The sequence below is a fragment of the Euphorbia lathyris genome, chromosome 2 (genome assembly GCF_963576675.1).
Source record: "Euphorbia lathyris chromosome 2, ddEupLath1.1, whole genome shotgun sequence".
NCBI classification, from domain to species: Eukaryota; Viridiplantae; Streptophyta; class Magnoliopsida; order Malpighiales; family Euphorbiaceae; genus Euphorbia; species Euphorbia lathyris.
The window spans coordinates 8284550-8296601 of NC_088911.1; positions in this window are offsets into that span (position 1 = coordinate 8284550).

Below are 12052 nucleotides of genomic sequence, written 5' to 3' on the forward strand. Positions count from 1 at the left end.
TCCACCCCCTAAAATTGTCCCAAATCCTGTTAGGTCCTCCCTAAATCCAAAATTCTGTTGTTTTTTTTTTTGCCTGTTAGATCATCTTTAAATCCAATACTCTGATTTTTTTAGCCTGTTAGGTCATTTTTAAGTCCAAATTTCTAAATTTTTTTGGCTTATTAGGTCCTCCAAAGCCGATTTTTTCTATTAAACACAATTTTTTTTACATGTTAAGAATCTTAAATACAATGTAGCTTAATTTTGAGAAATTTTACATTAGTACTTAAAAATTGGTTCTTCACCACTCAGGTTATAACACGTATATATACGAAAAAAATTTGAACAATTTCGATTTAGCAAAAATATTTTTTTCCACACTACGTGTAAAATCGACCCCCAATCAAACAATCATGTATTCAGATACGTGTATAATTATAATTGAATTCCTTAAATGGGTCAAAAAAATTTATCAATAAAAATCAAGAATATCATGAATTTCAAAATGATTTTTTTAAGAGAGTTTCAAAATGATTTTTCTTTTTCCAAATTTAGGAGAAAGTGATAAATGAAAATAAATGATTAAAAATTAAAATAGAGGCAATAATTTTAGGATTTTTTTACCAAAAATAATAATTCTATTAATAATAAATAAAGAAAACATAAAGAAACCGTGGTTTCAGGTGAATGACTTTTGAGGACCGGCTATGATTCCGTTGTCAGTGTCACCTCTTCTTTTCAAATTCAAATGCACCAATAATTTCCACTTCGTTTCTATTCCAATGCATAGATTCAGATAAAATCTCCGGATCGGTTTGATTTATCCGTTGTTTGTTGTTAGATTTGTCAACGGATCCATTCAGTCCGTTTAGGCCCGTGTTTCTTGTGCCGGATTTGAATAATAAAAATTGATCATAGACCCAATTCGATCCAGATCCGCTAAAGTCTGCTTATTTTTTGGACGGGTTTGGGATTGATAAAAATAGCATGAACCCGTCTATTAATATTAAATATTAATTTATAGATTTATATATTAAATATTTAATTTTAAGTATAAATTTTATTTTTTATAATTAAAAATTAGGGTAATTAATTTATTAGTCCCTATATTTTGACAAAACACACTGTTTAGTCCCTGTATTTTCAAAAACACATGGTAAGATCTCTAACCTTTTTCTCATTGAACTGTTTAGTCATTTTGTATGTTTGTTAGATTTTTTACCGTTTATGAATTCGGAAATGACTAAATTACCCTTTACTATTTACCTTCAAATTTCAGAAGAGGAAATCTAATCTAGAAGAAGAAGCTATTTGTATGGAGAACAAGAAAAAGAATAGACCCAATGCTTACGAATTTGAACGATTAAGAAGAAAATCAAGAAGAAGAACACTCAAAGTTGATTTCAGATGCATTAGAGTTTAAAGGAAAAGAAAATAAAGGAAAATAAGAACGAAAATCCAAATTGACTAACAGAATTTTCATGAGAGTCTAACGACAGAGACTAAACAGTTCACCGAGAAAAATGTTAGAGACTCGAGAAAAAGGTTAGGGACTTTACCGTGTGTTTTTTAAAATACAGGGACTAAACAGTGTGTTTTGTCAAAATATATGGACTAATAAATTAATTACCCTAAAAATTATGTATATATTTTTAGTTGGATTTATATGAGTTGGACTTGAGATTTGATTTTTAAGCACGAGCCGGCCTAAATTAATAGTGTGCTGGTTGGGTTTGGACTGAGCATTTTTATATGAAAGCCCGGTAGGCCGGTCCAAGCCCAGTCTAGCCCGACCTATGGACATGTCTATTTGATGTTTGTTATTATGATTTGTTGTTTGCTGTTAAAAAAAACTACTTTTTCAAAAAAACATGGATTCCTAGCTTTTGGAGAAAGCTACTTTTCATGTATAACAGACAAATAGTAATTCTCTAACCAAACACACAAAACTCGCATTTTTAATATGAAAAGTGAAATAAGTGTACAAAATTGACTAAACAAACACCCCATTAACCCTAACGTTTTTTATGAAGTGCATATTTGGTCTTAAAGTATAAAATAGTCTAAGTGTCCATTTGTTTTCTATTTTCGGAACTGTTTTTTGCTTTTTAAGTCTAAACACGAGACAAAAAAACGTTTGGTAAACATTCAAAACCGCTGCTTTTTATAGAAAAATCAACTAATATATGCTACCTATCAGTAATAGCAAACAGCTAACAGTAACAGCAAATAACAAACAGGAGTATGTGAAACAAACAACCTCTAAATTTAATCATAATGTTTTCAAGTAAGTTCAAATTTAGCCATACGTTATTAAAAAAAATGTTAAAATACTGATTTGATTGTTATTTAACCGTCGTAAACATCAACTATGTCTAAGATATTTAATTACTAACACAGTTACAAAAAAAAAAAAACGTTAACATGTTAACTAAGTCTGCCACATATAAGTTAACCATAATTTTTTTGGTCAAATTGTCTAAAATGTTTACTGTGTTATTAATATAGTTACAAATAATCAACTGAAGATGTATGAAACCGTTTAGTTTATCAACAAACTTGTTTAGAACATTTGTTGTAACCGTTAAACAAAAGTTAAACCAACATTTTTCAAATTTTTGGTAAAGTATGACTAAAATTGATCTTACTTAGAAACGTTAGAATTAAATTTGATCCTTATCCCACATATCTAATAATGGGAAAACTAAAGATAAAACTCTTGTAGTTTAATACATATAGTCTTTTAAATTTGGTCCAAAAAGTCGATCCTTTAAATTTATAGTTTCTCGTTAAGCTCCGAACTAATTTAAAGTGATTTATTAGTCATCTTAATTTGTTTAAAATAACCTATTGGTCTTCTTAAATTCGCTTACAGTGATATATTTCTTCTTGAACATGCTTAAATTGATATACATTTTAGGGCAAATTACAAAAATAAAAAGGGTAAAGTTCAAATAAAACCCCTGTGGTTTCACTAATTTTCAGATAAAGGATTGTGGTTTACTTTTTGTCAAAACGAGGACTGAGGTTTTCAAATTTAGCAAAATAAGGATTTTTTCGATTGCTACTATTAAAATCACCCTTGACGACTTCAAAAATGACATATTTTAAAAACTACTAATATTCTAAACAACTTCAATTCTTCAACTTTTTTATTTCGAGATTATTTAGATGATATTTGGTAAAGAGAGAGAAAGTTAATGTTTAGAGAGAGAAAGTTCCAAAAAATATCATTTTCTAAAATCGAAAATGTAGTTCCATAGAAAATATGGCATTGAACAACTTTAATTCTTGAAAATTTTCATTTTCAGGTCATTAAAGATAGTTTTAATAGCATTATTAAAAGTGTGAAACCTCAATCCTCGTTTTGATAAAAAGTAAACCACAATCTTTTATCTGAAAATTAGTGAAACCACAGAGGTTTTATTTGAACTTTATCCAAATAAAAATGCATGTGGTTTGCCTTATTTGCAAACAGAGGTATGTGATATGTTTTTTTTATATAAAATAAAGTATTTGAAATTACACTGTTAAATTCTGATAATAATTAAGATTATTTTTATTTTTTATTAAAAAAATTATTTTGATTTTGATTTCAAAGTACATCTACATATTAACAAAGCACAACCCCAAAATCGAATTACAATTGTGTAAAATGAACTAAAATATGAATATAGTTCATAAAACTATTAAATTAGTAAAAAAGTCAAATATTCACTATATGATTTATGGTTTCGATTTACGAGAGTTGTGTTTTAAGGGGTCATGTTTTGCCGATATGTAATATAATTTTTTTAAGATAAAACAAAGTAATATTTACTTTCTCAAAAACAAAGTAACCGTAGAAGGCACCTTAAAACCTAACAATGTAATTTAGAATATTTTTTTTTGTAAATAAAACATATCACAACCTTCTATTTGCGAACTTTTAAACCGCATCTCTCTGTTTGCAAATTAGGTAAATCACATGTATTTTTTCATATTTTTTCCTATATTTTAATTTGTCTAAATCTAATTTTATTCCGCCGTGTGGATTTAACGAGTCAATCATGTCATTTTAAGCAAGTTCAGAAGCTAACAAGACATTTTATAAATTCAAAAGATCAATCAACTATTTTAGCCAAGAGCTCATAACGTATTAAGCCTTTATTTTTAGTTTTTGCAAAAGACGACGTACTTTATATTGTAAATTTGAGGTTCTAGAGCGATTCCAAAATAGAGTTTTATTGTTTGTGAGACTATTGAGCATTTTTTTTCATTGCCCTCAAAATGTTGCTATTTGAGAGCGATTACTAGTTGTTATTTGATTCCAGTTTCAGTTTGTAATTGCCGGAAGTTGGTGAGTTGGCTGCTTAAAAATGCTTCGGGTAAGTCTTCTGATTCTATTCGTTGTTGCAGTCAAGTCACTATGTCATATCAGTAAAAGTCAACATTCAATTATGCAATATCATCAAAATCAACAAAGTCAATATATCACATAATCAAAATGAACATGACATATTATTAAAAATTAACAAATTTAATCAAATTCCTGTCTTTTGTTAACCGTGTAAAATATTTTATATTTTTATAAAAAAAATAAAATCATATTTTCCTATTTGCAAATCAATGAAACTATGAAGATTTTATTTATATTTTTCTTATAGTTAAATATCACTCGTAAAATTTAAAACTTTTTTTAGGGAGAATCAAGTCAACCCTAAGATCCTCTTAGACTTATGCTTATATGGCGTGACATGAAATTTTGCACCGTATACTATAAGGGTTAAATGCACTATTAGTCACTGAACTTATATGATTATTTTAAAATAGTCACTCAACTTCAATTTGTCTCAATAAAATTATCAAACTTTGAATTTTATTTCAATTAGGTCACTCTAGCGATTTTAATGGTTAAAAAGCGTCAAAATAATGTCATGACTGACACGTTGGCATAAGTCAACTCAAATCTCTGATTGAAACATCATGTGGCAGCCACGAGTCAATTATTTTTATGAAAAAAAATTGTGTTCTTTTTCATAAAAATAACCGGTAGGTGACGACCAGGTGGTGCATACATGTATGTCACGTGTCGTTTCGGTCAAAGATCTAAGTTGACTTATACTGACGTGTCACTAATGTTATTATTCTGATGTCTTTTAACCATTAAAATCGTCGGAGAGACCTAATCGAGACGAAACTCAAAGTTGAATGATTTTATTGAGACAAATTGAAATTGAGTGGCCGTTTTGAGACAACTATTTAAATTTAGTGACCAATGGTGCATTTAACCCTATACCATAATCCCAATTGAAGATTTTGTGAGAACTCCATCCTTCCTCCAAAACCCCTAAATATTTATTGGGATAAGTTTTCATCCAACAATATTTTAGTGATAATGATATAAATATTTATGAACAGAAAGAAATTCAAATATCCTTAAAATATTTAAAATTATCTTTTTTATAATTTGTTCGATTTTTCGGTTTGAGGCTTGTCATGCATTTTTAGGTAGTCCATCTCCCAATTAAAGTTTCATGTGTACCGCTAGAACTCGAACTCGAGATCTAGTTTAAGCGGCTATGTAATTAACCTCAGATACTCATCTGCAAATCAACGAAACCAAATGACATCTATATGTAATAAACCTTTTTTATATAAATGATTAATACTATTTAAAACAAAAATAAAGAATATTCATTTTAATTGTATTTCTCTCTCTTGGAAATATTCACGTGTGGGTTGAATATAAAGTTCGTCTGTGAATGGAATGAATCAGATCCATTAAGAGAGAAGGAAACTGGAGTTTGCCCTTACCACTCCTTATAAATAGATAATTTATTGTTTATTTCAGGGTTAATACACATATATGCTTTGTATTTATCTGTTTTGTCATATATGCACATATATCAAATGAATAATCAAATATGTCATCGTAATTGTTAACGATAGATAAATAAACCCGTATTTGAATGGTAAGCTTATTTGGCACAATTACGATGGCATGTTTGGCTATTTATTTGATATAAGTGGGTTGACAGGTGAGATGAATGCGATGTGGATGCATTTTTTTTTGTGTCATTTGAAAAATATGAGGATATATTTAGTTGTTTATTTGATATAAGTGCATGTGTGACAACACGGACAAATACAAGGGCATATGTGTGTATTAACCATTTATTTTACCTAATCACTCCACCAAGATAAGAGAGCTAAAAGTATGCCTACCTCTCTCCCTAGATATACGCACCCTCTCTCTCTCACGCAATCGCTCTAAGTTCGTAGATTTATCATTTCCTCTCCTGGTTAACCTCGATGTAGTCAAAGTGTGACAGATAATACATAATGGTGATTTGTTCTTCCGCTACTAATCACATTAAAGGTTATCCGCGCTTCAAGAGGTAATCCAATAATCCAACTTGATTATGTGATATTTATCCTTCATTGGTTTCACAGCCACAAATGTCGCAGTCTATTATTCTGGATCCACGGATATAAAGAAATACGTAGCTTTTATATGTTATAATTAATATTAATATATGCATTAGATATGTGATTATTGGGCACATATATGTATTTTTCAAACTGTTTATTTTTTTTACGAAAAGCGACATTGGAACTGCATGAAAAATAAGACTGTGTTTTTACGATTTAGGGATTCTAATTACGAATAGTGTGAATTCTATTCTCAATAGACAGTACCCTCCAAATTTGGGGTAAATTTCATTTATGGTGTACAACCTTTACCCTATTTCATAATTTGGTGTACAATCTTCAATTTGTCTCACTAATATGTACGAACTTAGGGGTGACCTCCCACTATAGTGTATACCCGGTGAAAATTACCTGTCAACACCAGTCAATGTGCCACCTCACCATTTTTCAACTTTAATTAAACACAACCTACATGCAATTACCAAAATACCCCTTATCCAAAAAAATAAAAATAAACTCTCTCCTTCTTCGTTCAACTCTCGCTCCCGCTCTCTCTTTCCTATTTCTCATTTCTCTCTCTAAAAGCATGGTTTTCGAGCGCATTGACGATTCAACTTACTGTAATTTTCTTTCATTTCTAATATTACTATAAATATCCAACAATTTCTCTGTATTCTTTCTCTTTTATTCATAACAGGGACAATCTAAACAATCAGTAATGGAAAAAAGAAATTGCAGAACAGTTAATAGAATGAACTTCCATACTCGAATCAAAATCTGAACCAAAAAAGGGAACAAAATTAAGCAGGTCGAACTTCTTATAATCGATTGTAGTAAGGGTTAAGCTAAAGGGGCTTTCAAGGCTCTCTTATGAACTGCCCAAACAAGGCTCAGGATGGCAGATACTTGGGATGGAGATGCTAATTCCGATCTTAGGACCTGTTTTGCTAATCTGATCTTTAATCCTTTTCATAGGACCTCTTTTTCTGATCTGATCTTTAATCCCCAACCAACTTGAATATCAAATAATCTTAATTCAGTAATGTGTAAGAAGAAGATAATGGAAGAAGAGAGAGAAAGGAGAAAATGACTCAGAAATCATGAAGAAGAAGATAATGGAAGAAGAGAGAGAATGGAGAAAATGGGTCAAAATCGTGAAGAAGAGAAGGAAGAGGAGAGAGAATGGGAGAAAAAGGAAAGATAATAAGATAAGATACTAAATAAATGGGTAGATGAATATGGGGGTAATTATTTAGGGTATTTTAGTAATTGTATGGGTGTTGGGTCTATTTTTTACTTTTTGACCGGTCAAACTGTTGACATGGTGTGTTGACTTTGCGTTGACCGGTCATTTTTACCGGGTATACACCACAGTGGGAGGTCACCCCTAAGTTCGTACATATTAGTGAGACAAATTGAAGGTTGTACACCAAAGTATGAAATAGGGTAAACGTTGTACACCATTAATGAAATTTACCCTCCAAATTTGTCACATCGACCCTATATGAATTATGGACAGGTTGAAAACTCGATTTGAGTATGTTCAAACCATGGGTTTGTACTGTCTTTGCTCATGATGCCTCAAGTAAATTTGGAAAATTAGGTCCAAAAGGTAAAAAGTATATATTTATAAGACACCTGAATGTATCAAAGGATATGTCCTAGTGGGAGAAAATAAAGACAAACATGTGACAAAATTAGATACATGAAACATTGTCTTTTTAGAGAACGACTTTCCATAGTTAACGGTAGTAGACCATGACCTCGCTTTATTTGAGGAACTAAAATCAGGTAAAGATTTGAGCGGGAGAAATTTTGAGAAACAAAACCAAGATCCAGTACCTCATAACGTTACATATGATCTAAATTCTAACTTAAGTGAGAATGTGATTTCTAATTCTTATGTGAGTATGGACCTTAGTCTAAATGGGAGCACACCAAACTATGACAAATATATGCGATATGTTTATTAAGATTCGGAGCCATGTCGCACTAAAAGGAAAAAATTCGAACACTGATGGTTTAGTATCGAAGGCACGCCACTTTTAGTTACTCAATTGGTTAATCTACTAGAAGGACGAATAACTATGGGAGCAGATGTGTTCTTAAAGTTAAGCGAATGACAGATGGAAGTATCAAAGATACAAAGCTCGGGTGGCCGCTAAGGGTTATACTCAATAAGATGGGATATGCTTTGAGAAGACCTTTTCACCTGTTGTAAGGTTTACATCAATTACATTGATCCTAACCATAATGACAATTAAAAACCTAGAGCTATATCAAATGAATGTAAAGACTACTTTTCTCAATAGAGAATTGGACGAAGAAATCTATATGGAACAACCTGTAGAGGTTTCATTGAACCAGGCTACAAAGAAAAGGTTTGCAAGTTGATCAAATCAATTTATGCCCTCAAACAGTCTTCTAGGTAATGGTACATTAAAATGATAAGAATAACTTCAAGTTGATTAGAGAAGACCATTGTTTTTATACAAAGAGCTCCGGTACAAAATTTATCATTTTGTCACTATATAAATGACATCCTTATAACAGGAAATGAGGGTAAATTACATACGTGGTGTACAACCTTTACTCATTTTCACACTTTGGTGTACAACCTTCAATTTTGCACACTAAAGTGTACAATCTTATGGTGACCTCCCACTAAAGTGTACAACAGGTAATTGTGACCGGTCAATCCGAAGTCAACACGTCACATCACCATTTTGACTCCTCTAAAAGTAAAAAAATGACCAACTTAATATGAAATTATTTTTGTACCCTTTATTCTTTATATAATTACTAAAAAAACCCTTTCTTCTTCCTCCAATTTTTTTTTTACAATTTCTCTCTCTAAAGCTTCCAGTCTTTTTACCCTTTCTCTCTCTAAGTCCTATCTCTCTCTAAAGGGACTTTGAAATTTACCCATCTCTCTTCATCTTCTTCCCTCTTCAACTTGATTTCTTTCACTCTCTCTCCAAATTTCTCTCTCTCTCTAACCTCTCTCTAGTTAAATCACAACAATACCATTTTTGTCTCTTGAAAAAATCACAGGTTCATACATCAAAAGCATAATCAATTTCGTACTCCAACTAGAATTATTCTCCATTATTACAGTCTTAAACCCACAGCATCAAAGCCCCAAAAAAACTGAGAACTAAATCGAAATAATAAACAGCCATAGCAGAGTACCAATCTGCTTTGAAATAAAAAAATATCAGTGCCGCCATCGTCAACATGCTTTTCTAATGTCGATTCCGATCTTCACCGCGAATCATCCATGTCCTCTAACCTCCATTGCATAAAGAGAGTTCATAAATGGATTTATTCCAGCCCCTTGATAATTTTTAGCAATTGAAATTAGAAGTCGTATGTTAGATTTTATCATTTTGTCTTTGCATAATCTTCCATAGTTCAAGTGCAGCCCACTCTTCTCTCTCTGATCAATTCCTGCAGCAGCAGCCCACTGTATAAAGGTAGGCTCACTTCCACAGCGCTCTACAAGCTCCGCATACAGTCCTTTAAAGTTTTAATAGGTCCTGAATTACATCACGAAAAAAGAGATATTTATAATCTGAGAAAATGGAGTGGAAAACTGATTGGTGCGAAAACTGAGAAAATGCAATCAGATTCTTTGATGGAGTTTCCCATGGACTGTTCTTCTCTTAGTTCAGTTTCAGAAGTCACTGATTCCCCTATGATAGTGGCTCGTACTGTTTGAGGAAGCTGGTACTCGGGGATAATTTGATTACTCTTGGCGGGAAAGAGAGAGATTGAAAGTTAGAGAGAAAGGGAAAGATAGAGAAATTGATAGCTTTTAGAGAGAAAAAATGAAAGATATGAAAGCTTTTAGAGAGAGAGAAGAGTTAGGGAGAGAAATGGAAGAGAGAGGGAGTGAGTTCTATTTTTTTCAATTGGGAAGGGATGAGGGTATTTTAGTAATTCAATATTAGGGATGTGAATTTTTGACTTTTAAAGTGGTCAAAATGCTGACGTGGCAACGTTGACTTGCGTTGACCGGTCATAAATACCGGTTGTACACTTTAATGGGAGGTCACCAGAAGGTTGTACATTTTAGTGTGCAAAATTATACACCAAAGTGTGATAACAGGTAAAGGTTGTACACCACGTATGTAATTTACCCCAGGAAATGATGTTAAATATATGAACAGGGCCGGCTGGGCTTCTAGGCAACCTAGGCAATTGCTTGGGCCCCCCTAAAAATTAGGGCCCCATATATATATATATATATATATATATATATATATATATATATATATATATATATATATATATATATATATAGAGGTTAGTTTGGTTAATTGGTAAAGAAGGGAGCTGGGCTAAATTTGCTACATATATACAATTTTAAGTTAAAAAAAAATTGTCAGTTTTATGAAGATTGGAAAGTACAAAATATTGCCATATTTTATTATTTTGGAAGGATAAAAAAGGCTACACTCAATTGACTAAATGCTAGTAAGTAGATCATAATCTCCTCGTTTTGTGTTTGATCACAGACTTGGAAAAGAAAACATATTCAACTGTTATGTCTTCTAACGTTTAAAAAATTGAAAAGACAAAGTGTTTATATGCATCAGTCCTTACAAATTGAGTTCTTTACAATTAAATTTCTCTATTATTTATTTTTATAGTTTTGCTTGTATATAAGGACGCATATTTTATATTTCGCCTAGGGCCTCAAGTAGTCCCGAGCCGGCCCTGTATATGAACCAAGTAAAAGCTTGGCTAAGCTAAATTTTTGAAATGAAAGTTGTGGGAGAAAAAACGTATATTTTCGGAGTTTAAGATTTCAAGAGATCATTCAAAGAACTTATTGACACTATCTCAACAGACTTATGTCAACATGATTCTTAATCAATTCAACATGCGAAATAAAGACCATTGATAACTTAATGTCAAAGGACTCAATCCTTAGTACCGACATGTGTTCCTAAACACAATAAGAAAACAAATACATGGAAAGGGTACACTATGCAAGTGTCGTAGGCATAACACATAGAACACCATAATACATGTTCCATATTATATGTGATTTTATATCACGAGATGGAAAAATATTATATACAATGGATCTTAACTTATTCTAGAAGTATGATCTGATTTGACTTATCTTGAAAGAAAATTTTGAAAGCCATGACCGTAAAAGAACCTGACAATTTAAACGAGTTGGATCATGATAATAAGAGAGAAAGAACTCCATTTGATCACGTCAAAATGTTTGTATTTATCATTGTCAAAAAAATTTAGGCTTAATAGGCACCCAACCCCCTAAACTTATAACTTTTTTTCACCTGGCTCCTTCAACTTAGGGGACAACCTCTCAACCCACTCAACTCTCCAAAAACATCACATATACATCCCCTTACACCCCTATGTTCGGTCAAAATATTGATCCGTGTAGAAAACGCGCTTGACTGTTGACCACACCAATGCCACGTGTCATTTTTTATTAAATTTTTTCATTGAGACCCCTGCTCGGCGAGCAAGCGTAATTGTGCTCGGCGAGCAATTGCCAGAGATGGATTTCGATCAGAATTCTTATGCCAGAATGGAAAATTTTAATAAAAAATGACACGTGACATTGGTGTGGTCAACAGTCAAGCGCGTTTTCTACACGGGTCAATATTTTGACTGA